Source organism: Ambystoma mexicanum, chromosome 7q (assembly GCF_040938575.1).
Source record: "Ambystoma mexicanum isolate Mex_15411 chromosome 7q, UKY_AmexF1_1, whole genome shotgun sequence".
Lineage (NCBI taxonomy): Eukaryota > Metazoa > Chordata > Amphibia > Caudata > Ambystomatidae > Ambystoma > Ambystoma mexicanum.
Window position 1 is genome coordinate 67340109 of NC_090941.1, and position 27658 is coordinate 67367766.

The following is a 27658-nucleotide window of genomic DNA, read 5'->3' on the forward strand; positions in this document are numbered from 1 at the left end:
AACCTAGAATTCGTAGCACAGCACGAGTGCAATTCTTACGGTTACCAAAGAAATGTTCAGGCCATTCGCAGGAACACGATTGTCACGGGGCTGTGAACACAAATACAAATTGTAACCTGACCGGCCCCCACCCTCCAAATTAAGTACCCCCCAAAAAATAAATTGACAAACCGAATTCCTCATCTCTGTTTATAGTGAGAAATGTCACCAATTCATTTACTTAGTAGCTCTACTAAGGCACTTTAAGGCAATTTGGAAAAATGTTCACCAAAATCATCAACACAACTACAAAAGCTAGAAAACAAGCATTCTAGTGCAACCAGTCAAAAGAGAACATTGCATCATTTCAAAAGACTATTGCATTTTTATATAGCCTGAGCAGTTGCTGCAAGTGCATGCAAAGATTTAAATATAATAATAAAAGACCATTGGATTATTGACTAATACAATTCAGGAAAAATAAACAAGCTCATTACATTCAAAGACACCCCAATGTTGCACAATAGTGTGACAGTTTTATGCATTTCCAGTAGAGACAACAAGCTTAACATTACCTGTGTGATGACTGCTGGGGACGATGCCTGGTGTACAGAATCTAGCTCCGTCTGACACAAAGAGCGCTGCAAGCACATCTTTTCTGATCCATTCACGGTATTCGCTCTCATCCACTTTTTCTTCCATTTATGTAACCACACAATCCACTGGTGAAGCATGCTCTGCTACATGCCTAAGGCACAAACTCCTTTACAAAGCAGGTATTGCTTATTCCTTTGATCATTCTTAACACGGCCGACACACACATTTCTGTAGAGTGGCATTTCTCATTCAACATATACAATGCACTTGCGTGCTTTAGGTAAACTTGTAGCACTAGGCATTTATTTGATTTTGTGATATCTGTACTTGAAATGCATTCTCCAATTTGTTTTCATACGTTGGTGCTTGATCAGGCAATTGCAAGCATTTTTTGCTACTTATTTACAACCGTTTTGTTTCTCAAAGGGATTCTGCTTCTTACTTATGACCAGCACAAAACCAATAGATAATTGCAGTTTTCAATTCCTTTTCTATTGAAACAAAAAGGAGAAAGCAAAACAAACACACATGCTCTACGTCTAGCTGCATCGGATCAGGAAAAAACACACATTTGGCAAAAAGGAAAGAAGTACGAGAAGAAAGCAAATTACTAGTGAATGTAATCACTGCACTTATCTGATGTTTGGGGTGCTTGCCGCCACTTTAACACTAGATTGGTCTGTAAAAAGACACAAAAAAGATTGCCCATCTTCCGTCCTTTCAACTTCATTCCCAACTCTCTTTTAATCAATGGTTTGATTTCATCATCTTCTCACTCAGCTCCACTATTGTCGACCACACAACTAAACGATGCGTATGAAACGTTTTTCAAATGAGAAAAACAGAGGCACACCAAACAGATACAAAGGAGGTATAGACCCATGCAACAGATGGCTCACATTTTGCTAAATGGAAAGCAGCACGAAAACAAAATGTAGGTATTCTATGGAAAGCAACTTCTTTAGAAACACACCAACAAGTAGCGCCATTATGTCTCCCCCAACTCAAACGCTTTCCCAAGTAATTAACAACAAAACAAATGAGAAATCATATTGTTGTTTGTACTTATCTAACCACGAAGCGTCGCTTTCCCTTCTCTGCAACATTTTAGGCTGAGAGCCTGTAACCCTTGGTCTAGGATAGGACAAGTGGTCTCAAACATGAAGATCATATTGCAGCATGGGTGCAATTCTTACTATTAGCAAACAAAACTTCAGGGTTGCTATTCTAGACCCATCACAGGGACAAGATTCTCACGAGGCTGTGAACACAAAAACCAACAAATTGTCCCCCGATTCCCCCTACTCAAATACTGTCCCCAGCAATCAATTGGCATCCAAAGAATAACGTAAAGAGAAATGTTGTTGTTTTCTACTTAGCCAAAGAAGCAGCATTGCGCCTTCACTTCTCAGAAATGTCAGTCCGAGAGCCTGTAACTCCTGGTCGAGCTGTATGACAGGTATTTCAACCAAAGCTGTAAGACCCAAACCTAGAATTCGAAGCACAGCACGGGTGCAATTCTTACCGTTACCAAATAAATGTTTAGGCCAATCGCAGGAACAAGATTTTCACGAGGCTGTGAACACAAAAACAAGTTGTACCCTGAATGTCCCCCCTCCAAATTGAGTACTCCCCAGACAAGCAATCAATTGGCATCTGAAGAATTCCTCTTGAATTTCTTTTTTTTGTTTTTAATATTAATAGAAAAGTGGTTTGGGTTTTTGTACTCATCCAATCCAAACAAACAGCATCGCTATCTGTCCTCAGAAATATTTCAGGCAGCATGCAACCGTGGTCCAGGTGTACGACAAGTATTTACTCAATATTTCCTCAAGCCTAGAGATCATATTGCAGCAGTGGTGCAATTCTTACTGTTGTCAAACAAAATATCTGGAATCCATTGAAGGCCCATCGCAGGAACCAGATTCTCACGAGGCTGCGAACACAAATACAAACAAGCAGCATCACCATCACTTCGCAGAAATGTTAGTCCTGGTCGAACTGTATGAAAGTATTCCAAGCAAAGCTCTAAAACCAAAACCTAGAATTCGTAGCACGGGTGCAATTCTTACGGTTACCAAAGAAATGTTGAGGGTCAACCGCAGGAACAAGATTTTCACGAGGTTGTGAACACAAAAACAAGTTGTACCCCTCCGAAAGAACTACTCCCAAGAAATCAAATGACAGATTTCCTCATCACTTTTTTTTTTTTTACAGGGAAATCGTATTGTTTATGTACTTATAACCACATAGCGTTGAAGTATTGCTTTCCCTCCATTGGCATGTTTTAGGCAGATAGCTATATCACAGGAATGCTCAGTGCTGCATAAAAGATTTGGAAGTAGGAAAGTTGGGAGTAAAAATGGAAGTGCAATTCCCAATGAGTATGTTATATGTGGGTAAAGATAAGTTTTAACTGAAAAACGAAATTTTGTAGTAATGATGTGTGCACCTAGTTATTCATGCACATATAAAGATACAAGTTTACTTCTTCCCATCACGCAGTAATAATAGTAGTTTCTTCCCGTGGCACTACACGCACTACTGTAGGGCTGGGTATGCCAAGCCAAAATTTTTAGGCGTAAACCTTCTTGCTGCTTCCATAGAAATATTCAATATTACCATTCAATGCTCATTAGAGGCACAAGATAACACAAAGGAAGTTGAGCTCGAACTCCCCCGCAACTCAAGTACTCACACTAGAAAATAATTAACCCAAAAATTTCTTGTGCTATAAACTCAATATTTGCCTCTTTTGCACGCTAGAATTTTTCTACCCCTAGCTGGTTTTTCTAAGAAACGAGCTGGGGGTAGATCTCTGTCTTCGGCTGGGGCCTCCCTCTGGAACAGCCTCCCTGCCACTCTAAAACTTGAGGAGAACCATCTCCGGTTCCGGAAGCACCTCAAGACCTTCCTCTTTTCTTCTGCCTTCGCTCCCCCTCTCCCCTGCTGATCTGTTCTCTCTTGGCACCGTGCACCTGGCCACCCTCTGTCTTTTGGGCCCAGGTACCTGCTCATCCTGCCACCCTCCCGCACTGCCTCCGGGCCACCCCTTGCACTGGCGTCTGTATCTGTACCCATACAACCCCCCCTTTTTCTTTCTGCACTTATCAGTCCTACCCTGTCTGCTGCCTTAAACCTAGCACTTGCAAATTGCTGGCTGCATTACCACTGTTTGTTGCCTTTATTATTTATTTATTGTTATTTATCTGTTTCTCCTCTGCTTCGCACTTTCCACCTCTCCCATGCACTTGCGCATTCTCAATGTCACTGGGCCTAGTAAGATTGCTGTTTTATTCTCCCCCGTTCCCCTCCCTTGCCTTCCTAGCTCCTGTTACAGGACTTTACCATTTATGCCCCAAAATAATTAACGTGTATGTAATAATTTAGTAATCAAACATTCCAACCCAAATCAGCCATAAGTGAGGATTACATCTTTATAAAACACTAAAACTTCACAGAAAAACAAACGTGCTCGCAATGTGCAAGTCCCTCCAACCGTAGCACAAGTGTGACCATTTCATGCATTTCCAGTGGTGACAGTGAGCTTGCATTACCCGTGCGCGTTATGACTGCTATTCTCTCCTTCATAAGTTGAGGCCATACCTTGCAGACAGAATCCTGGCCTGTACGAGGCAAAGAGTTGCAAGCAGATCTTTCCCAAATCGTTCACATTAGCAGCTCCAATGCACTTTTAATTTCTATTTATCCACACAATCTTTTGGTGAAGCATTCTCTATTACATGCTTAGGGCACAATCATGGTGAAGCAGGTACTGCTCGGTCTTTTTATAATTCTTAATTCCACTCAGTATTTTTATAATTCTTAAGTCAACAGACGTGAATTTCTGTAGAGTAGCCCTTTTGAATAATTGTTGCCACTTCTCGGCTTTCAGCAAACTTTTCCTGCAGGCTGTTTATTTGATTTAATATATCCGCACTTGAAATGCATCAACCTTTGGTTATCCAGTTGCCAACGATCCATTCGTATTTGCAGAGCTAGTCATTTTATGTTTGTTTGTTTATTCATTTTTAATGCGCACCAGACCCAGGGGTATCAGGGCACAGTAGATTACAACAGATGCAAAGCTTAAAATATTTGTAACAAAAAATACACAGGATACAACATATTTACAGGTTAACAGTATTGCACTATAAACAAGGACACAGCAAATAATCATAATAAAAACAGGGTAACATCTATATACAGAAGACATTTGATTAACTATGCATACGATCTACCGAGGATTGGTGGCCGAGTCTATTGGTCGGCAGATTTGAGCAGGTTTATGTAATTACCTCTGAAAATCAAGTAAGGTTGATCTTCCCCGAGTGGGTGGGTGTGGCAAGGAGTTCCAGAGTTCGGCAGCTTTCACAGAAAAGCTATTGCCACCTACCTTAGTTAGTCTGAATCTGGGAGTGGTGAGGCAGTTCCTATAGCTAAGTCTCAAGGGTCTGCAAGAAGTTCTCCTATGGAATCTGTCGGTGAGATAACTAAGGGCAGCATTGTTGAGTGCTTTATGGGTGAGGGAGGCAGTTCTTCTGAGAATTTTGTTTTGGGTTGAAAGCCAATTGTTTTGGCATCTGGTCACTGAGATATGTGATCTTCTGTATCCTCTGAATAATTGATTTATTAGCGCCAATGTAAAGGGCGTTACAATAATCTAGCCTGGAAAGAATCAAGGCTCTGGCTAATATCATACAGTTATCATTTGTTAAAAGGGGGTTGCCTGTCCTAATGAGCTTACAAGTGTAAGCGGTGGCCGAGGCCATTGCTTTCATCTGTTTGTCGATGGAGAGGGTATAGTCAAGGTAGAAGCCAAGGGTCTTTACTCCTTGGCCACCTTGATAAGGTTCCCATCAATAGTAAAGGATGAGTACTTCTGGCCTAGTTTCTTTAGGTTAGAGTGGGTGCCCAAGATAAGGAGCTCAGTCTTGTCATCATTCAGCCAAAGACCATGGGTTGCCATCCATGCCTGGATGATGAGACACACTCTATTCACCAACACCAAATCCTCGTGATAATCCCCGGAAAGTGGGAGGAGAATCTGTGAATCATCTGCATAATTAGTGTAGGTGATACCCAGAAGGTCCAGATCATCAAACAGGGGCTTGGTGAATAGGTTGTATAATGTAGGGGAGACACAGGAGCCCTGGGGGACGCCGCACTAGATTGGAATAGGGTCTGCCGCTGCTGACAGGGAGAAGACCCTCATAGTTCTATCGGTCAGGAATGATTCGATCCATTTGATGGCCTCTGTAGAGAAATGCCCGCATAGAACCTTATGGTCCACGAGGTCAAATGCGGCTGAGAGGTCTAGTAATAGGAGTAGGGCCGATTTGCCTGTGTCTCTTAGCTCATCGATCTGGGATTTCAAGTCAATGAGGGCAGTTTCCGTTCCATGTAAGGGGCGGAAGCCTGATTGTCTTGCTCCCAGGAGTGTGTGAAGTTCCAGATATTTCTGGATACAAATGTAGGCAATCTTGTCCAGTATTTTGAGCAAGAAGGGTACCATCGTGATGGGACAGTAGTTGGTAGGGATTAAAGGGTCTAAGGTTTGCTTCTTTAGCAATGGGAGCACCCAGGATTGTTTTAAGTTGGTGGGAATAGTGCCGAAGAAAAAGAGGCATTGACAAGTTTGGCAATAAAAGGAGCAAGATCTCTTGAAGCATCTTTTATAATCGGTGCTGGGCAGAGGTCACCCTGGCAATTGGAAGGCTTTAATGACATAACTTTTTCTACCTCAAGTGTGGTAGTTTTAGTAAAGTGGAATCTAGCCAGTTTGTCGGATGGTGTCTCGATGGAACAGGGGGCTGTGTTATTCAACTCTGGTAATAGGTTGAGGGAAGCCTTCTTTTTGGCTATTTTGTTCTGTAGGGTGTTGACTTTATTGGAGAGTGCTTGTTGGAATTCTGAGCACCAAGTTTTGTTTTTGATGCAGATATCAGGTGTTGGAATAGGTGACTAATTCCTTTAGTATAGAGAACAATTCCTTCTTACTGGAACTGGCATTAGATATGCATTCGTTGTAGGAATTGTGTTTAGCCAGGCATATTTCTTTTTTGTATTGGGCTTATCTGATTATTGTATGTCACTCAAACCTGTATGCACAATATGCTGCAAAGTGTAACTCCAAAGAGGCCTCCTGTCAGACAGATCATAGAAACTGCATAAGCAGATAATGTACGCAAGAAATCCAGGATTTATGGGAAAGAATCACTTAACTTAGCAGCAAGTCCTCAGTGCCACATTTTTAATAACGGCTTGGCTTTGAATAACATTAAGCCATCCAATTTGCACTATTACACATTATTTCCAGTAAAGGGTTCCCATTTCTCAAGAGATTGTTTTTCACTCAACCGTCAGCCAGTACAAAACCAATTGAAAAAAGGGAGCAAGCACGCCCAACACATGTTCTACTTCCAACTGCAGTGCATGAGAGAAACTTACTATATGGGTGAGTAACCAACGCTTGGAATGTTTTGATGCAGCCGGTTACCCTTCTTAAACCCTTTGTACACGGTCTGCTTATGTGCTCCAAAAAAGATGCTTCTCACGTAATCCAGTGTGAAACCTCCTCTCCAGAAAACACGGATAAAGGGACTAAAAAAAAAAAAAGCGGGCAGGGTAGTAGGTGCATGATCAGTCAGGTGGCGAGAGGGGGACAGTCTGGAAAGGCATGGGTGACAAAAAAGCAGTTGTGGTTTCTGGGATGTCTTCTGGACAAGAGTGTGGGGAGAGGGGAATATGCAGCAGATCAATGGGTGTCCCCAGAGGCAGCTTGGAGGTAGGGAATGGGAAGAGGTATGGATATTTTATAACCAACAGCGGTGCATTGCACATACATTTTGCAAAGACACGGTAAGACCTGCAATTAAGACTAAGGCTGTCCCTGCACGTCTGGTTTTTAAGGAATATAAAGGTACTTGTCAATTCCCACTTTAAATGTAGGTACTATGGCTTGCTCTGGGCCCAACTAGTCTCTCAGAATATCTACTTCAAGAACCTCTTCAGCACCTACCTTTTCGGCAGAAGGTTGGCAGGATACTAATTTAGGAGGTGCTGCATTGGGGACCAAACCAAAAGGGCGTCTTCTCATTCGAAACCACTTTTAATGGTAGACAGTGATACACTGATTTTGGGACTGCAAGAAGATCGTTTTCAGTGTGGACATCTTTGGTGGTATCTAGGATCATTGGTAGATGCAGTTATTAAATTGCCACTCCGACTACTGCAACCACATCAATGGCAGAATAAAACAATCTAAAGGCATCAATCTGTGGAGGATCATGGGTACCTGCATGCATAATGATAAGTGTTACAGTAACGTCTGTCAACACTTTTCTTTGACAACACCTGACCAACCAATGCATTGCACAATAATTCACAAGCCTCGGAATGCCAGATACAAAAATATAAGGTTGAGGGGATGAGGTGGTGCTAAGGAGGGAGACCATACAGTGCCTTAGATTAAAGAAAAGTTAATTGCAAAGCCATCAGCAGAGGATGAGGCAAAAGTAGAGTCAAAGCAAGGAGCAACCATGATGGATAGCTCGACAATCCCAAGAACAGATAAAATGGGTATGCATGTGACTTTGCGGAGTCCAGAGCTAGTGCAAGGAGTTAACCTTGTGGGAAGTAAAGAAATAAGTGGAGTTTATGCCGAGGGTGCAGGTTGAGGCACCCCATTACCCTCCGCTGTTTTAGGGGCACGGGGGACTGGCACTCTTAAGGCTGTGGGCATGAGCAATGGAGACTTGGGTCAAAGTGCTGAAACTACTTGCCAGACACACCAAGTCAATGGAGTTAGCAAGGTATGAATTGAGAGCTTGAAGAAAAGCCCTGCAAAGGACTAGACAGTCGACCATACTGTCAGGTTTCAATTTGTTTAGTGGAGGGAAAGTTGAGAGCATGCAGTGTCATGGTTCATCAGAGGCAGAAGAAAGGTGAGATGGAGTGGGTCGGCGGGCTTGGGAGCCGGGGGAAGCAGTTAGAATATGGTCAGAAAGTAGCATCCAGTCGGAGTTGTAGACCTTCAAAGAGCTTTGAGGAGGTGGTTAAGATATTGGTAGAAAAAAATAGGGTACCAGAGTGCCAAGTAGAGAAGGCAGTGTTTGACAGAAGAGATTTGTTGACCAACGAGCGATACGCCCTCTAAAAAAGTTTGCATACCACTGCTTAACACACTGAAGCTCCTGCTCTACTGTGCAAACTCCACTGCTTCCACACCAGACCCTTTACCATCTACCCTCATCTCCTGTGTATCTTCATTATATTTCTTACTTGATGTGTAACCTTATCTAGAGCCAGCTCGTCCTTTAAATTACTGGTCCTCCATCTGATCCCTCTAAACTTGACCAAAATGCTCTTTATTCCCAGCTATCCAGCAATATGGACTTTCAGCGCACACCTTACCCTCGCTTCTCTCTCACCCGTCACACCTGATGAGCTCACCAGGCAAGTTCAATCTATGAAGGCTTCATCCAAAAAAGTGATATGATATATGATAGTTTATTTGTATTGCGCTCATACACAAGTGTTTCAGAGTGCGACAAGGCAAGGGAGGGGAGGGGAGGGGAACATTGGAGAACACAACAACGACCTTACAAGGCCCAGAGACATTGAGACACGCAAGTGCACGGGAAAAGGAAAAGGGGGAAAGTGCATGGAAGGGGAGAGTGGAAAGTGCGGAACAGAGGAGAACAGATAAATAATAAATACAAATAAATAGAAATGGAGGCAATAAGCAGTAGTAGTGCAGCCAGCAAGTGGCAAGTGCTGTGTGCTGTGTTTACGGCAGCAGAACTGAGTAAGTCTGATAAGTGCAGGAAAAGAAGAAAAATGGGGAGGGACTGTATGGGTACAGATAGTCACCAGGGAAAGGGGTGGCCTGGAGGCAGTTCAGGAGGGTGGCAGGGTGAGCAGGCACCTTGGCCCAGGGGACAGAGGGCGGTCAGGTGCACAGTGCCAAGAGAGCAGATCAGCAGGGGAGAGTGGGAGCAAAGGCAGAAGCAAAGAGGAAGGTCTGGAGGTGCTTCCGGAACCGCAGATGGTTCAGCTGAAGTTTTTAGAGTGGCAGGGAGGCTGTTCCAGAGGGAGGCCCCAGCCGAAGACAGATCTACCCCCAGCTCGTTTCTTCGAAAAACAACTGACCCTGCGGGAGGTAGAAGGGCGAAGAGCTCGAATGGGGAGGTATTTGTGGAGGCATAGCTGAAGGTATTTTGGACCCAGGCCCCAGAAAGCCTTGTGGACAATGCAGAGGGTTTTGAATGTAATCCTTGCATCCACTGGGAGCCAATGGATAGATTTCAGAGCTGGAGAGATACGATCCCATGGCTTGAGGCCAAGGACAAGTCTTGCAGTCCTGTTCTGGATTAGTTGTAGAGGGCAGAGAGTAGAGGCAGGTAGATTTAGAAAGAGGCTGTTACAATAGTCAAACCTAGAGAGAACCAGAGCTTGGGAGACAGTGAGCTTCTGGGGGAAGAAGGAAGTAGGAGGTGAAGTAGGAAGTTTGACTTTTTAGAGAACTCAGAGATGTGGGCAGAGAAGAAAAGTGTGGAGTTAAAGATGGCCCTGAGGTTCTTAGCCTTGCAGGTGGGGGTTGGAGAGCGGCCAAGAGAGGCCAGCCAGAGAGAGAGAGGGGAAAGGATGGTGAAGGTGTGCCGATGAGGAGGATCTCCGTCTTGCTGGCATTCAGACAAAGTTCATTGGTGGCACACATCTTGAATGTCAGTTAGGCAATCAGAGATGAGAGGGAGAGGAGGTGGCCGAGGGCAGCCTGAAAATGAGTGGAGTGTCGTCAGCGTAGTGTAATTTGAGCAGAAAATGGCAATGCATTGGGCGAGAGTTGCCAGGTATTGGTTGAAAAGCCAGGGCGAGAGGTTAGACCCCTGAGGAACACCACATGTAGAGAGTAAGATAGATGATAGGAAAGACCCCAGTTGGACCTCGGATGGTCAATCGAGAGGAAGGTCAGGCAGGCCAGAGGTGGACTCCTGCCTCTCTAAAACCATTAAAGACAATACTAACTCCCTCGCCCCGGCGGATCTCTGCAATCTCTCCTTTTCCACTGGAGTTTTCCCAACTGCCCTCAAGCACTCCCTTGTGCACCCACCCTCTGCTAAAAAAAAACTCTCTTCCGACCCCTCCATCGCGGCAAACAACCGCCCTATCTCAATCACTCCTTCCCTGGGCAAACTCCTGGAGAAGTTTGCTATCTCTCAGCTGACCCTCCACACGGAATCCATTGGTTGCTTCCATGACCACGGAAACTGCTCTTCTGAACACCTGATCTCAAATCTTGACACTAACACTCCCCACTCTCCTCTGCCTTTGACATGGTTGACCACAACACCCTGATCGCACATCTCAGCGACACCCTGGGAATCACAAGTCAGGCTATGGCGTGTTTAACCTCCTTTCTCTCAGACCGCCCATCCCAGGTGGAACTCTGAGCCTTGTTCTCGACTATAGCTCTCTCAGCCTGTGGCGTTGCCCAGGGATCTAACAGTTCCCCCTGGTTCTTCAACGTCTATATGGCTGCCGTGGCACATGGGAATGCCATTTTCACCCCTTAACTTCCAAACTTCCAGTGTTATACGGATGACACAGAACTATCTTTCAGGTTACCCTCAGCCGCTTCCTCCTCCTCACTCATATCTGACTGCCTGTCCGCAATTCAGTCATGGTGTGCCACAAACTACCTCTGCCTCGACGCCAGCAAGACGGAAATTGTTTGCTTTGGGACCTTTGCTCCCACTTTCCCTCTGGCTGGCCTACCTTGGCCCTGCGCCTACACACACCTGCAAGGCAAGAAACCTTGGGGTCGGTCATTTTTTACTCCACTCACTACTCTCGCATTTCGGACATCTCTAAAAAGTCCAACTATCAGCTACACCTCCTAAGAGGTACTCTTACCATTTCTCATTTTCCCCCAGCGGCTCACTGTCTCCAGAGCCCTGGTTCTCTCTAGGCTGGACTATCGCAACAGCCTCTTCCTCAACCTCCCTTCCTCTGCAACTCATCCAGGACAGAAACGTGAGACGTATCCTTGGCCTCATGACCAGGGACCGCATATCTCCGGCGCTGCAATCCCTTCACTGGCTCCCCGTGGCTGCAAGGATCAAGTTCAAGACCCACTGCATTGTTCACAAGGCTTTCTGGGGCATGGTACCTATCTACCTACAACGCTGCCTACCTTAATACTGTCCCTAATGTGCCCTCCGCTCATGTACCTCCAACCTTCTGCGAGTGAGCCGGTTCTCCAAGCAGAGATTTGGAGGCAGATCCTTATCCTCAGCAGGTGCGTCACTCTGGAATAGCCTCTCTCCACCTTGAGACCGAACGTCAAGGTCCGGAAACTCAAGACATTCCTCCTCTCTCTCCATCTACCCTCCTAACCTAGTTCTCTGCTCTTTCCCCCTCTCCCTTACAGCTTTCAAATGGTGTACCGTTTCACAGGTCCCTGGCACCCCTGCCAGCCCTTTCTCACACTTGCCTCATTCAGGGCCCCACACCCTACCCACACTCACTGACTCTCTCTGCGCTTACCCCAGTCCCCACTGACCAGGTGCACTTTTTTCCCAGTTACAGTCCATCTGTTCTCCCTGGTCTTCACGCCTTAATTTCAACTGGTAAAAACTGCAGCATCGCCTTCAGGCCTATAGGCTGGATCTCAAACTTAAATGTATTTTATGCACTTAGTCTGCCTCTGCACATTTATCTTCTCAGAATTTCAAGGGCTCTGAGTGACTTGTTTATCCACCATGTTCCCCTCCTCCTTGAGCGCTCGCTCTGAAGCACTTGCCTGTGTATAGGCGCTTTATATATAATGCCATACCTTTCAGCTTCACCTAGTTTTCACCCCGCTCACTCCAATGAATCTGCTTTTACGCGTCTTCTATCCACAATAAGCAATAGTGTGTCCCTTTTGCTGCTTTTCCACCATAGACATCAATGGGACACCCTGTTTTCTCTTTTGTTGAACCTTTCCTGACCTTGAGGCAAGTACAGCCCTTTGCTTCACTTACCTTACTTAGCCCTGTCTGTTTTGGGGGCACATATTACACCCTGTGGACATCAGTGCAGGAGAAAAGTTCTCCATAGTAAAGCTTGGTTATTTGTCTCGCAAAAATGTGTGAATCGCAGTAGGGACTTTTTTGTTATTGTTATTGTTATTTTGCACTTATATAGCGCCTTATATACCATTGGTATGGTCTGAAGGCGCTGGTAGGTTGAACGCCCTTGGGAACCGAAGTTCAGATCAGTGGAGAGAGTAGGGAGAGTCAAAAGGTGCGTGTGAGCACCGGATATGTGTGCAGCTTGTGCGGTACACGTGTAATAGCTGCTTCTTATCGGTAGGTGTGGTGGTTGAGAGATCAGGAGAATGTGTTCGTTCTGGCAGGATTTATCCGGAACGGAGGTGGCTGCGTTAGGCCTGAGGAAAACGCCTGGCTGGGGGTGTGGGACCAGCAGTGTTTACATAGAATGATGTGGAGTAAGCGGTGGATGTTCGTATGAGGACAGTTATACCGAATGGTGTCATAGTATCTCTGTGTTCTAGTTGAGTGGTGATGTAAGGAGAGAGTAAGCGTGGGGTGTGGTGTGATGGGTTATATGCTCTTTCAGTGTGCGAACTTCTGAATGCAATTTTCACTTTTTGGTTAGTTGCACGTATATCCAGATGGCTGCGAATAATTTAGTGGCATTTCCTTTATGGTCTTCTGAGCTTTGACATTTTAAAGTACCATATTCTCGAAAATGGCTGTGCCACGCGATTTTCGCCTGTCTTTTGGCCATCTGTTAGTTTGACCATCTTCCTGCTGTGGAGATGCTAGATTTTCAAAGTATGCTAAAGCCCTTAGCCGAGGAAAGCTTCAGCTTTCGTGGGTGAAGTGGAAGTCTGTATGTGTGGCAGGGTGTTAGGGGCTGGCTGGATGTGTCTGGATCCAGTCCACACTTAAGCTAGGAATGCATGTTGATGTGCATATGTAGTGGCCAGTACGGACAGCCACTTTGAATGTTGCAGATCCTTGCAGATGGGGTGTGGGGGGGTCCCAACTCCAGCCCTAATCCTAGATTTAAGGGCAAGTATGCAGCCATTCACCAGATCATCGCTGTTTGGGAGACAAAAGCCCTAAAGACCCAAAACGCATTGCTGGACGATCGCTGGCAGCCCTTTCTCAACTTGCCCGGCAAAGCCCTGCCTCTCTTGCAGATGTCCTGAAGATCTTCCTTACTTCAACCCCTGGACCGGTGGGTAACAGCCAGTCCCAACTACTGCTGAAAAATCCAACCAATGGAAGAGCACTGAACAGTCTCAGAACCATGCTGTGGCTAGCCAGAGGTCGTTGCTAGCTACTTTGCTGCAACATTCACCGCACCGAGTTCGGCTATGGTACCCCGCAGATACTCATTCCCCAACTATTAAAAGGAACACCAGCTGCCATTTTCTTCAAGTGCCCATCGTTGTTTGCCACCTGCATCCTGAGAGTGATCAGAGTTTTCGCCGGAGTGACCTCTGCATCCACGACCCCATGGCTTCCTCCAACAGAACCATGGTACAATTCCATTAAGGCCAGCAATTTCAGTGACAGATGTAGGTTAAAAGAACGTATCCCAAAGGAGCGAACTACAAAATTACACAGCCCACTTTTTGTAATTTGATATTTTGGGATTTTAAACTTTGTCCCCTGACCTTTAAATGTAAGCAGGGGACACCCCACCAGCCCATAATACCGAACTGGAGGAGCGGGAGACACACCTGCTCGGCATTATAGGTTTCTATCTAATCTACTATGGCGAATGCAGACTAAACGCGCTTTCTGCATTTTGGATTCAATCTTTTCGTCCATTTCCTTCGGGTACTCACAGGTGGGCCCAGAATGAAAAATACAGGGGATGTGTAAACACCTTTTTTGCTCCAGTCTGTTGCGTGTGTATAAAGCCTTAGCCCCATCTCTCACTTGCCTAACCTTGAGCAGTGGTGTTCAGGCTGGTATCCTCCCTCCCACGTCTCCACCAGGTGGCTGGATTGGGAGATGTGGACTGTTTAAAACGTTCCTACTGTGTTTTTCCTACAATTCGTAACACCTACAGCGTGTTGTTGGCTCAAGCCACTCTACTTGTACAATCTGCATGATGGAGATTCCTAGCCTCCCAAAAAAAAGACAGGACTCCCGATTGGGACCTGCTTTTCTAGCTATGTAAAGACTAGCCAAGTTTTTCTCAAATGATTACTTACCTGGTTCTATTTCTTTATTCACTAGCTTTAAGTACATTTAAGTGTTCGCGCTCTTTGAAGAGCACACCAAGGTGAATGTGTATATATCAGTAGTGAATGTTAGTGTTACTTGCCTGTTTTCAATGCCCATATACAAATGTGTATTCATTCTGTATTGAGTGCTGTGTGTGCTTAACGGAACCCTTCATTCCCATGTACTGCACTGTCCCTGCCCGCTTCCCATGCATTTGCACGATCTGAATGAAACATGGCCTAGTATGATCGTTGCCTGTCCTCCCTTTGTTCCCCTCCCTTGCCTCACCGCGCCTTGAAACACTTGTGCATAGGCGCGTTATAAATGCCATATCATAACAGCAATCCCAGTCTCTTGTACAATTGAAATTATCTGCAGCTTTGGACAGTGGATCACACCAATCTGAGGGTCTCTCGGTCATGATGATTGGCTCCACTTTATCCTGTCTCAAGCAATGATTTGCCTTGTTTTCCGGACCCAGCAACTCCTCCAGTGCTCACTCTATCCTTCAGTATACCACACAGATCAGTCCATGGGCCTCACCTATTCCCCTTATGTTGGCCCTTTCATATCCAGATTTACCAAACGTGTATTCCCTTCCTCACACCTCTAGCTTGGAGGTCTCTGCATTAAACTCCAATTGTTCTAACGTTCATGTAATACACCTTAGACAAGTTCTATGTTCCTACCCCTTGCCTCCACACCCGCCCCTCCCTCCACAATCAGCACTGAATGCTTTCCCTTTATCTTCCTTGCTGTAATCCGTGCATTTTATATTCTGTCTTCCATACAATCCGCCCCTTTTGTTCACAAAAGAGCAAACAGATGTGACAGGAAGCAGTGAGCTTGTTACAATGGGGCGAGTTGGAGGGAGATTCCAACAAGGTTGTGGAGCGGAGTAAATGGACAGTCCCCAGTGACAATATAAATGGGCACACAGATGACAATGGACAACCAACATTGCAGGTAGGCAGTACACCCAGCTTTGCTAAAGACGTGACCATGGAGGAAGTTAGACAGGCAAGTTAGAGGCAAGGGAAAAATGTTAGCTAGCAGGCAGATGAGGTGTAGGTTAATAGGGTATTTCAGACATGAAGTAGGGTTTCAGTTTGGTTGAACAAATCATGTGGACTGTTTCTCTGATATCCAAGGGAAGAGAATTATATGCAAGTGGTGCAGAAGTATGAGAGAATCCAAACAGGTAGTCGAGTAGGCGGCAGAGATTATGAGATGGTTTATACATTGGATAGATACAGTAGTGCTTTACTGTGGATAGATTTGTGACCCAGGAAAAGAAATGTAAATCTGGCCATCCCATCTGGTGACGGTACGAGGATGGTGGTGTGAAGTGAGGCGGGGGTCCCAAGAGTCCTGGTAGCAATGTTAATGAACTTGCTGAGGCCAGACCAGAAAGCATAGTTGGGGGGACATAGGAGGATGAAGGCACAGTAATCCAGTTTAGTGAAGACAAGAGTGGCTTCGCAGGGAAGAAGAGTTAGAGTTTAACATTGGTGCGTGTGAAGCCATCCAATATGTAATGGCAGACTTTTTGAAATTTTGAGAGATCAGAGGAGAATTCAGGACAAGAACATTTGGGTGGCATCCTCAAAGAGTTGGTTCAAACCCAAAGGAGATTAGTGCCCCAAGAGCAGAAATGTAGGGTAAAGAGGAGCAACACGAGAGCCTAGTGGAACACCAACAGTTTGAGGTGTTGTTGCTCCAAGAGACCGAACGGTGCAAGGTAGGATTGAATCCTAGAACGGGCTTGATCATGAATCCCAAGAAATGTATCAAGGAGATCACAGTGATAGACCTGTCAAAGGCAGCAGGCAGGTCAAGGAGGCTTGGGACAGAGGATGGGTTTGAGTGCTTGGCAGGGGCGATTAAATTGGACACATTCATGACAGGAGCAGAAACCTGCTTGTTGGGGGTCTCGAAGTTTGCAGGTGTCTAAGAAATTGGTAAGACGGTTGAACACCACCCTTTCAAGCACTAGAGGCCAAGGCGAGAGGCCACAGGCATGACTAGCTGAGGAGCAAGAGGGTTTGATGGGGCACAATTAGCCTTCATCAAGAGAGCACTTACTAGTGTGACCTAAGTGGGAGGATAATGGCAGCGTAAGCGGAGTGTAAAATTGAATAGGAAGGAGTGAGGAAGGTTCGGAGTCTATCATTTGGAAAGGTTTGCAGCAAAGTATTCCCCACCCGGAGGGGGAAGGAGGTGTCAGGGGTGCGACGTCACCCCGTTCGATGCTGGCTGGCGCGCCCCGCCATTCGCTAATTAAGGCCCGGGAAAATGCAAGTGGGCCATTTCCTTGACTAAGTATTCAGCTAGGTCATTAGTTGTGAGCTGATTGATAAGACTTGTTTATTTATTTATTGAGCATTTGTAAGGCACTTGTACATCAGGAAACTGTTGGGATAGTTATGGGTGCACTGTTGGCTACGATGATGGTGGGAGCAAGTCAATGAGGGTTACATAGAATTCCCTTTTAGCTCCATAAGAGTGGACTTGTTCAGGGCAGAGGTAGTGTTGCAGGCCATCATGCAAAAGGGCACGCCTCATTTCCGCAGCAGCCGAGGCATGTCTGTGCGGAGAGAACATATGAATGAGGTGACCCAGGGTTGAGGATGCCGAGACGTAGGGGTCCAAGTAAGCAGCGGGAGGTGAGGAAAAAGTCATAGTAGTGATTGGAAGCTGAAGAAGGCAGGGTTGGTGCAAGAGGCATCAGGTGTGGAAGAGAACTAGGCCAGAAAGGGGAGAATGGCAGATGGTTTCAATTTCCTTTTAGTAATAGGTGGAGCAAGTGGTGAGGAAAGGTCAGAGGATGGAACAAGATCAAAGAATGGCCCAGTGGGAACAAGAGGGTGACAGATGGAGATGTGGACGAGCATGGCAGAGCAATAGTAAAGATGGTGAATTCAGGAATTAGGGGAGGGACATGGCATTGGAGAGGCATTGAGGTGGGAAGAGCATAGGTGCCCAACACACCCACCTCTGCCAGTCAATCAAGAGGAGTGAACAAAGGATAGCCTGGAGTCAGAGCTGCCAGAGTGTCAAGTGACGAATAGCAAGAAGGTCTAGGGGAGAGCTGGGGTGAAAGTAGTCTGTGATAGAGAATGAGCATTTCAGAGTGCAATATTCAGTTGATGAGCTAAGGAAAAGTACACCAAGTTGAGTTTCAGAGGACATGGTGGTTATGTTTTGGAAGGGTTAGCTCATCAGGAAGGAGAAAGAGAAAGTTTCGTTTTTTACATTGCAAGTTTTATAATGGAGATAGGAAATAAGTTAAAGCATGACTGAAGAAAGCATAGGGAGAGGAGCAAGAGTGAATGCATTAGACTAGTAGCAGTGTATGCTTCGGGTTCTTCCACAGCCCTTTCCCACCATCTCAACCTTCCATTGGACCCGTTGTTAGCTTTCTTTATAATCTATATTCGCCATTCTTTTTGCTTGATTTTTTCCTCACCCCTTCCTTGCCATTTCTGTCCAATAGCAGCTTATCTTCCATTGACCTCCCACATGCAAACATTAACATACCCTTTTCCTGTGTATGTCTGAAGTACAGCATTTTCAAAAATCTGGATATAAATGGCATAAGCGTTTTGATCGTGAGAACACATTTCTCACACAGAATTGGATGTAGATAACACAAATGATTAAATCAGTCTGGGTCAGACAAAATGAGCACCACCATGAACCAGGGGGTCTAAACCAATACTGCTGGACCGGAAAAGGCTGTGGCGACTGTAAATACCCATGCCAACACATGCTATGTCTGGCTACTCAGTTCGTGCTAGGGGCAGGCTCAAATGCCATGACAGTCAAGCTCAGGTGCACATGCCTGTGAGCATCATAACCATGCGCAAGCGCCTCCCCCCCCCCCACTTGCGGCTAACCCTCAGCCTCCTCACATTAAAAATGTTTTACAGTAACTCGGCCTCCCCCAAACTCTTCGAGATGCTTTTCAGGGTAGATCCCCCACCCTCAGCAGGTGGCTCCCTCTGGAACAGACTTGCTGCATCGCTCAGTCTTGAACCAGACCTCGAGTCCAGAAACTCCTATAAAGACATTCCTCTTCCGAACCTGCACAGTCCCACCGGGTGCACCTCCAGAGCCCCACAGGACCCAGGCTCCCCCTCCAGTCCTGTACTCGCACCCAGGCATCTGCATTTTCTCTATGAGGGGTAACCATGTGCACGTAAACCCAGGCCCTTGCCTGCCCCTGCACTTCCCCGACCTTGAGCGTACTAGACACCTAGCAAGTCCGACTTCCCTCCCTCCGCCTCCACACCATTGCTTGGTTGCATCTGAAATGCTAAAGCATAGGCAGTTTATTGTTCTCCAAGCCCTTTTCTCCCCCCTCTCTTTGGGTTTGCTTATTCTATGGATACTCTTCTCCGCCCCTCCTTTTCTCTCATTCCTCCAGTCATGCACTTCCCACCAGCAGCCCCTTCAAGCGTTTCAGCTCACAGAATGCTTGAAACCAAGCCATATTAATAACACGCAAGGTTTTAAAGCACAGACCTGGGGATCAAAACTGTATTGCTCCCGAGCAGTAGCACCATATTCACTGGAGGAGACAGTCCCTTCAAGTGAGACCCATGCTGCCCAGAGCAGCGATTTCCCAAACGAAAATTCAGAATGGTATGTCTGTCTAGTTCCAAAGTAGCTCCCGCACCAAGGGCCCCCTTTAGTCCTGTATCCTAAATGGCTCCCAGAACTTCGAACCTGGTTAACTGGCAAGTAAAACAGGCTTTACTGCCACCAGTAAACCACACTACCACTAATCCTACAGGACAGGTGGAGGTAACCATTTCGGCAGCAATTCAGCCAACCAAACTTGTAATGAGGCCAATGTGTCCACATTCTGTATTGTATAAAAACGTACTCCACTTTATAAGTATGCATGGGGTGAAATTATATGCATGAAAGGTCAAGATCTGCCCAACCAGTATGGAAAACGTGGTCTTCATTAGCATGGACTTGTAGTCGTTTGGCAATGGATTTTTACCTTAAATGACATTCATCCAAGTGCTTAGATACACACGGGGAAGCCAAACTCTTGATTTCAGCAACAGCCACTATAAAAAAAGTGTTCAATGTATCATCAGTACATAAACTATTATAACAGTTACACATTTGGACTAGACATGCTAAACTTAAGCGTGCCTTGGTGTCATGTGCATCAAGACAGCAACTCGAGAAAGGGGTTTGAACTGACGTGGCAAGATACCCGCATTTTTATGGATGTGCTGGTGCGCACGTCCGACGTTTTAAAGTTGATCCAACAGTAGTCAATGGGAAGCCGTTGGGCATGGCATAAAACGCAGCATTAAAACCCCAACCCAATTGACTACCTTCTTATGCGACAGAAAAACCAGAAATATCTTTAAAATGTCCACATCTGTCGGACGTAGTTAAGACCAAGACATTTGTACTAACCGAAAATTGCACTCCACATTTAAAACTAGGATTAAATGGAGCTGCACCAAAACGGCAAATACGACTCTACCCACCAGCCATTCTCATGCCAAGAGCTGGAGTCACTGCTTCCTTACCTGCGTGTGTATCAAGAAGAGCCCCTGCGAAACACTCGATAAACCAAGGCAACTCACAAGCCAGGCTTCGTGTTAACGCGGACAGTGTATGAGGGCAACTATCAGCGCTTCAATCCACACCTTTGACTAATTTTAGAAAGCTTCATTTCATATCTGAAAGCAAACACCAGTGAACCACAAAGAAATAGGCGTGAAAGCAAGCCAAATGTTGCTAACAATCTGAACATTCAGGTTATATATAAAGTGACTGCCCACCATCCCCAATAACTACTGTAGATGGCAAGTCTGTATACAAGGTATTAAAATGTGTTTTCTGTGAGCCATAACCCATGCAACAGCCTTAAGGGAGAATGAATGTATAGGTCCTTAATACCCAACACATGACGGTTTTTTAAGTTCGAATTTTGAAGTGCAGTTTCAATTTAGTTCACTGGCGCGTGCACCCATGCTGCTGGGCAAACGACCCTGTAGTCTTATACTGGTGTAAATGTATGCTTTACCTTTGTAGTCCACAGCATAGTATGGCGAACGGAGTCCATTCCCTGGCCTATTTAAAAAGCACTTAGTGGTAACAACGTGGCCTTAAATGCAGCATGCGGCGTTGATGCTTAAGATGATGTGGTATTGCACCAACTGCTGAAATCAAAAAGATTGTGTTATGCACTGATAAGGAAAAAATCCAGCATTGTTATCTGCGGGAAGGACTGGCACCAACAAGGCAAGTGAAGTTATACGAACAACTCCAAACTACCTTCCATTATATGCAGGTTGCATCTACTCTACTTCATAGCCCTGTAAGATGCGACTAAAAACGAATGTCAGGGCGCCGAATACAAAACTGCTACCAGAGCGCTTTACCTCCATTAATTGATCCAAAAGTGTCCCCTGACCACATAGATCAAGCCATTAGAAGTCCCACAACTGTCCATTATAAATACACTAATTTTCCGACAAAGACCGAAACGTCGGTAGTTGGGTATTTCAACAGCTGTTGGAACCAAGAAAAAGAAAAGAGCCGATTGTTAAACTAGAACGTGGCTGTGCCAGTTTATATCAATTTTAGCATAAAATAGTATTAACATTCAGTTAATCACACCCACTCCCCACATCCCAAAATAAAGTGAAAGTTCAGTTTAATTTTTCTGTTTATTAGAAACGTAACGATTTTAGGTTGAAAAGTTTCACATCACATTTATGTACAGCACAAATTACAATTGAAAAATGCTTACTTGATAAACATTTGCTAAAGCTCAGCAGATGGAGACATGTATTCAACTCGCCCATCACGTGTAGTTTCTAATAAACTTAGTATATAACCTGAAAGTGGCAAAAAAACATACCAAACAATGATAATAATGTAGCATTACTGTAAACCAACACCAAATTTCCACCCAGGGAATAGAACATTTTACGTATAATCGCGCAAGCCAAAAATCGCAATTAACTTTCTTCCACAGCACCAAAATATATGGCATGGTTTGGATTGAAGACCACCAACTATAGGCAAAGGAAAACGTTGAAGTGTCAAACCACCGTAGGGCTCGCACTAAAACGGCTGCAAAGAGGAAGCAGCTGGGACTAATTTATAGACCTTATTTTGCCATGCAATTTACACCGGCAAGAGGGGCGGGACCATAAAAGCAGGCACAATTCTCCGGCAGGCATGTTGGCAAGAGGAAGAATTCTTAGGGGCCGATGGGTCAGTCAGTGAGACGGGAGGCAATAGAAAGCCGGGGGAGGTCATAAAGGTGGCAGGATACGTCTATCGTTTTATGAAAGCATGTAGAGAAAATGATTGTTGACTTAGTCTGGATTGTTTTATTTGCAGAAATGGGACACTCGCAGGCGGGCGAAGTGCATTGTATGAGTTCAAGTTATTTAGCCCGTTGCCCACAATACCAGCAGGTTACCCCCGCCCCGAGGCGTATCAGAAAGGCATCCGAAACATGCAAATGTTCGCCTATTGCAATAACTGCATGTCCCATACAAGTAGATGCTTTCAGTTATTCACCCCCTCCAAACTGACACTGAAAAGCTCGGCTCAACCTTTGCAATGGGTGCTCCAACATCGGCCTTGGTGGTCCATGAGAAGCAGCAAAGCCACCTTCAGGTCGGGACAAGTCCTAAAAGAGAGCATAGGTTTAAATATTGAGCTAGTTACGTGCAACCGCAAACCCGACACAGGAGAACTCCCCCACCCGAGTGGGATCTTAGACTGGAGATGGCTATGCAGGCATTTATTGGTCTTGAAAAACTGCAGCATGGTTTACCAAGGCAATGCCCCACGGTCAGGTATTAACAGAACTCGGAAGCGTGGTAAAACACCAGTTCTCAAACGTTCAGTGACGAGGCCACATTTGCGGCCAATGTTCATGGTGCTGCAGGCGGTGCTGGGGTAGTCGGTTCAGTTGGTGAAAAGCTTAGGCCGTTGTCCAAGGCGCTGTCCAGATTATGTGCGCCAAGTTCACAAACTTCCGATGCAGACGCGAGGCAGGGTGGTCGTGTCCTGCGCCCATGGAAGATTGTAATATGGAGTCGACCTGCACTGCCGTAACCCCCCCCCCGCTCCACTTTGAATAGAAGGTTGGCGGCCACTAGATCCGAACAGGCTCCCCTCTATGAACACGGCAGCAATAAAACGGGATTCCAAATTCGCTAGACACCCCCACCCCCCAGTCGGAACTTAAACCAACCAACCGATTCCAATCATGCGGCAAGAATCTAATCTGCCAAGAATGCACTACCGCGTGAGCAATCAAAGACCAGTCGGGCGGTGCACAGAATAGCGGCCGGAAAAGCCACCCCACCACCCTCACGTGACCCATCGCTAACCAGAAATCTATGCGAGCGCGATCTACCGCAAACTAAAAAAATAATCAGCGACGCCATCTTATAAACGTTCACTGCAACGCCCTACCAAAAAATTAATTTCTGACTAAAGTTCACGGCCGCCGCCATCTTATGATGCAGCCTTCGCCCGGCAGCCATTTTGTAAGCATACTAGATACAACGCCCGTCGTAAGATCCCGTATTAAAAAAGACCGCCGTGCCATCCAGTGAAACATCCACTCATTCAATGTATGCTGGAAAAAACGGAAACGCCGATGTAGGAAAATTACGCCGCCGTCTCACATCAGTAACGCCCGACCGCCACCTTAGGTGCATCCTACGCAATGTCGCCATTTTATGACCCCCCCCTTCCCAAATTCGCTAGATATCACCTCCTCCAATAGGGATGTAAACCATCAGCGACTCAACCGATTCCAATCATGCGCCAAAAATCTGGCAAGCATGCACTACCCCGTGCGAATGAAAGACCAGTCGGGCGGTGTACAGAGCTATGCGAGCGAGATATACCGCAAACTAAAAAATAATCCATCTTATAAACAGTTACTGCACCATCACAAGAATCCATTTCAGACTAAAACGTGCACGCCCGCCATCTTATGATACAGCCTGAGCCCTGCCGCCATTTAGTTAACATACGTCCATCGTAATATCCCGTATTAAAAAAAGAGCGCCGTGCAATCCACTCATTCAATTGCACCGCCGTCTCACATCAGTAAGGCATGACCGCCATTTCATGACGCCCCCCCTTCCGCCATCTTATGACTCGCAGTTTATTACACCGCCCGCCTTCTCCGACCAGACACGTCCAAATGCAAACTTAGGAAACCTCTAAACACGGCCGCCATCTTACGAACATACATCAATCCGCGGTCTTAAGACCCGCGTTATCCTCCACCGTCTCACAAACTACTTTCATCTCATAAGGAACTCGCGACCATCATATACACAGCTAACCCCATCTCAACATCCGTTACACGCATATTAAACCCACTCCTTCATTGTATGATAAATGCGAATTTACGGCAGTCTAATTTCGCCATTTTAAGGTTGCGACCCAGTACCTCTGCGTTAATTCAATCAATTCATTTACTGACGAAGTTATAAAACAAACGGCCCTTACAGCTGTTTCCACTTAGCCAATATTGCGCAATCAACCAAAACCCTCCACCGATGCCATACTAAAACGAAGACGTCCTCCTGCGAAACTTATCTCGGCCTCCCATCCAAACCAAAACTTATATAAATATACGGTTTGACCCTCTGGCCGCCAACCTACTAACTCACCTATTGCAGTTCTCTCGTTAATATGTCGCAGCACCAATGTCAGTAACCTTTATAGATTTTAAAGTATCCATCCGCAAACGAAACATGAAAAATAGTCCCGGTGATGATAGGCTCCACTGTGCCTTACTTACCACGACCCGCCCTCCCATTGGTTATTGGGCGAACGGCCGGGAGCCACCTCTGTGACGACCCAGTGATATCACCGTGACGTACCTATTATTGCGGAGTACTGGTCTTTCCGTTGACGCATGGGTGCCGATGTCAGGACGTAACGGTTTTGCAGTCTGCGTATGCCTGCGGCATTTCCAGTGTTGACAGGTCCTCGTATTATAAGCGACTTTGGGCTTGTTTTTGCCCAAGGTCGCTTATAATATTTGAAGGTCGCGGTTTTCGTCCGCTTGTTGGACCGTCTGTGCGCGTGTAATTGGGCTTGTTTATACTGCTGTTAAGCCCATTACACGTCGCACAGAGCGTCCTGCACTGGGCTGCTGGCAGCACTTGACGGCAATTGCTGCTTTGTCTTGCTCTCGGGTGCGCCCTGTATTTTGCATATGCTTAGGTGTTTGGCACTAATGAGATCGTTAGTTGCCCACCAGGTGGCCCATCAATGCCAAATACCTAAACATATGCAAAAAAGCGCACTTTAAAAGTTTAGTCATGCAGACAGACACACTGACATGTAAAAAAGGGGTTTGGTTTAGTTTAGCAAGTGTCACTCTATAGCAATATCATCCTGGTGATATCCCCATTGCTGATTATCCACTAAGATCCTTTATTTATTTATTTTTTGAAAACTTTTTTTTGCAAGACTGGGTTAGAGGATTTTTGGAATCTATATACAACATTTTCTCAGATAGATGTATTCAGGAAGGCCATGTTTCTTTTCAGCTTCCAATTGGCCTTGTTACAATATTATATAGCGCCTTGGATTAAGGGGCTATATAAAACAATAAATACAAATACAATTTATTCAGGGCCGTATTATTTTGCAATCTGGGACTTCTAGTCACCATGCAATAAAATATTGTTGTTCTAACACACTATGTCAGTGTTCTGTCTATGTATGTTTTTCTTGTTGTGTTATGTTTCTTACTTTTGAGACCTTTCCACAACTTTTTAGGTGCACGCTTGTTTTTTCCGCTTATTTGAATGGGAGTCAGCTTGTTTTGGAAGGGCATTCAGCTTATTTTTTCCTTCCGACCTGGAAACACTGGGCATTCTTCTATTTAAAACAGCCCTCTGCAGGAATTATATAAGTGTGCGCACAAACGAATATCAGGGGAAAAAGGGGGCAGGGGGCTGTCCTCTATATTGGGCTGACCTATATCTAAATTATGAAACACAGACCTGTCCGGTTGTGTGCAACATATATAATACAAACACTAGATTTGAATATTCTGATTAACTGTGAACGCACATTCATCGGACTAGCATTCATTTATTTTATTGAACATTTGTTTATTTATATCGCGCTCCAAACCCAAAGGTATCTGGGCCCGTCGCACAATACTTTGAGTTCAAGTTCCACATTAGAGTTCAAGTTACAAGTCATAGAAAGGATACACGGTGGTGGAAAATATGATGTGAAATGTGATGAGACTGAGACTTATTTGTTGTTAGTTGTTTGTCTAAGGTGTTTAATTATTCAGGTGTGTAATATGTGTCAGAATATTATGATAATCTAGTTGATGAGTTATAGTGGAACGTGTTAGTGTAAATATGGTTTTAGTTTTAAATAAGATTATTAAAGTTATAAGAACGATTTAATTAAGATGTATCCACTGCTTTGATGTATTGTACTTATCTATCTGCACTGGGTGCACACAGTGCTGCTGGTGGAGTGCAGCTATGTCATATAGAATGTGATGGGACCTGAGCGTTCCAAGTGTTACAGTTGGGAGACAGGATGGGAGAACCTTACATGAAAGGATGTCATCTGTTTAGCTCCCTGCCTTCCTTATTAACTAGCCCTGTAACTAAGTAATACAATTCTTTTATATATACTGGTCTCCTGTGCCTTACCTGAATCCAGATGTCTTTTTACCATCCCCGATACTACAAATGGCGACGAGGATGGGATTAACAGGTGTTGCTGGTTCCAGTTGGACTGATATATGTTTGCCTGTTGATCCCAAGAAAAAAGGACCCACTGAAGGAAATCTGCTGACTCCTGGCATCATGAAAATGCTTTTGGGAGAGGTCCATGATGAGCCCAGCTGTGATGATGCCCAGCGCCGGTTTCCTATGAGAGGACCTCATTATAATCAGCATCAAGGTGTAAGCCCTGCAATTCTGTCGTGCAGGCTGCCAGAATATTTCTTTAAAGATCTGCCTAAGGTACTGTAAAGCGCAATGTATGATTGGCAGATGTCTGGCGAAATTTATAGAGACATTTTACCTCTTGGAAGTGAATAAGACAGGAAGAATGATGTGAGTACTTATATGGAGGCATCTTTATTATTATTATCTCAAAAGTGACAGCGTTATGTGCTTATCGCGTCTGAGAAATGCTCTGGAGATGCTGTCTATTTTGAGACTTGAGCGCTGTCCTATTGCGAGCGCTGCATGACCGTTGAAAGGTCATTTTACGGAGTTCTGTGAGGTTAAATAAACACAGAAAATGATGACGTGGTCGAATGCACAGGGCCAGTTGGCAGAGTCCCGAACGTTTCTTTGAAAGTGTTCCATGCTACGTGGCCTGGCGTGGTGACGTGTACAGGAAGCACCGTGTATGGCCACCGTTGATAAAGCTGAAGTAACGTGAAGCTGAGAGGCCGTATTTTGATGAAGCATGCTATCTGATAATAATAAACTACATCAGCGGCAAATGAAAGGAATCAAAGTCAGTGAATGCAGTTTCCTGATGGATGGTTAATCACAGCGTTGTCGGAGGTGGCGCAAGAGGTTTGACTTTAAAAAAAAAAGCCTCAGTAAAGTATTCACTTTCTCTATTGACGTTGCCTGCATCGGACGTACAGCTGGAGAATGCTGACATTGTTGATTAATTTTTTTCAAGGTGTTTGGATTTCAGGAGTTTAATTTAACTTCTCCCGTGTTCAGTCTTTCAGCAATATTGTGATGGGTCACTACTGCATTGCTAATATGTTCCATTCTGTTGTGATGCGAACATTA

General features: G+C 45.2%; 1 long non-coding RNA gene across 6 annotated transcripts; it reads right to left on the bottom strand.

Annotated features, from left to right (window-relative positions):
* Nucleotides 1-218: 218 nt before the first annotated feature.
* On the bottom strand, nt 219-24676 carry LOC138528830 (uncharacterized). Of its 6 annotated transcripts, XR_011284255.1 has the most exons (4): nt 21622-24561; nt 20893-21380; nt 19846-19915; nt 2521-7762 (listed from the first exon to the last, which is right to left on the bottom strand). It is a non-coding gene; the product is annotated as an uncharacterized lncRNA (long non-coding RNA). The 6 variants fall into 6 exon arrangements; XR_011284254.1 differs by adding an exon at nt 219-2512 and having other exon boundaries at nt 7598-21380; nt 21622-24676; XR_011284251.1 differs by having other exon boundaries at nt 2521-19915.
* Between the last annotated feature and the right edge of the window lie 2982 nt (nt 24677-27658).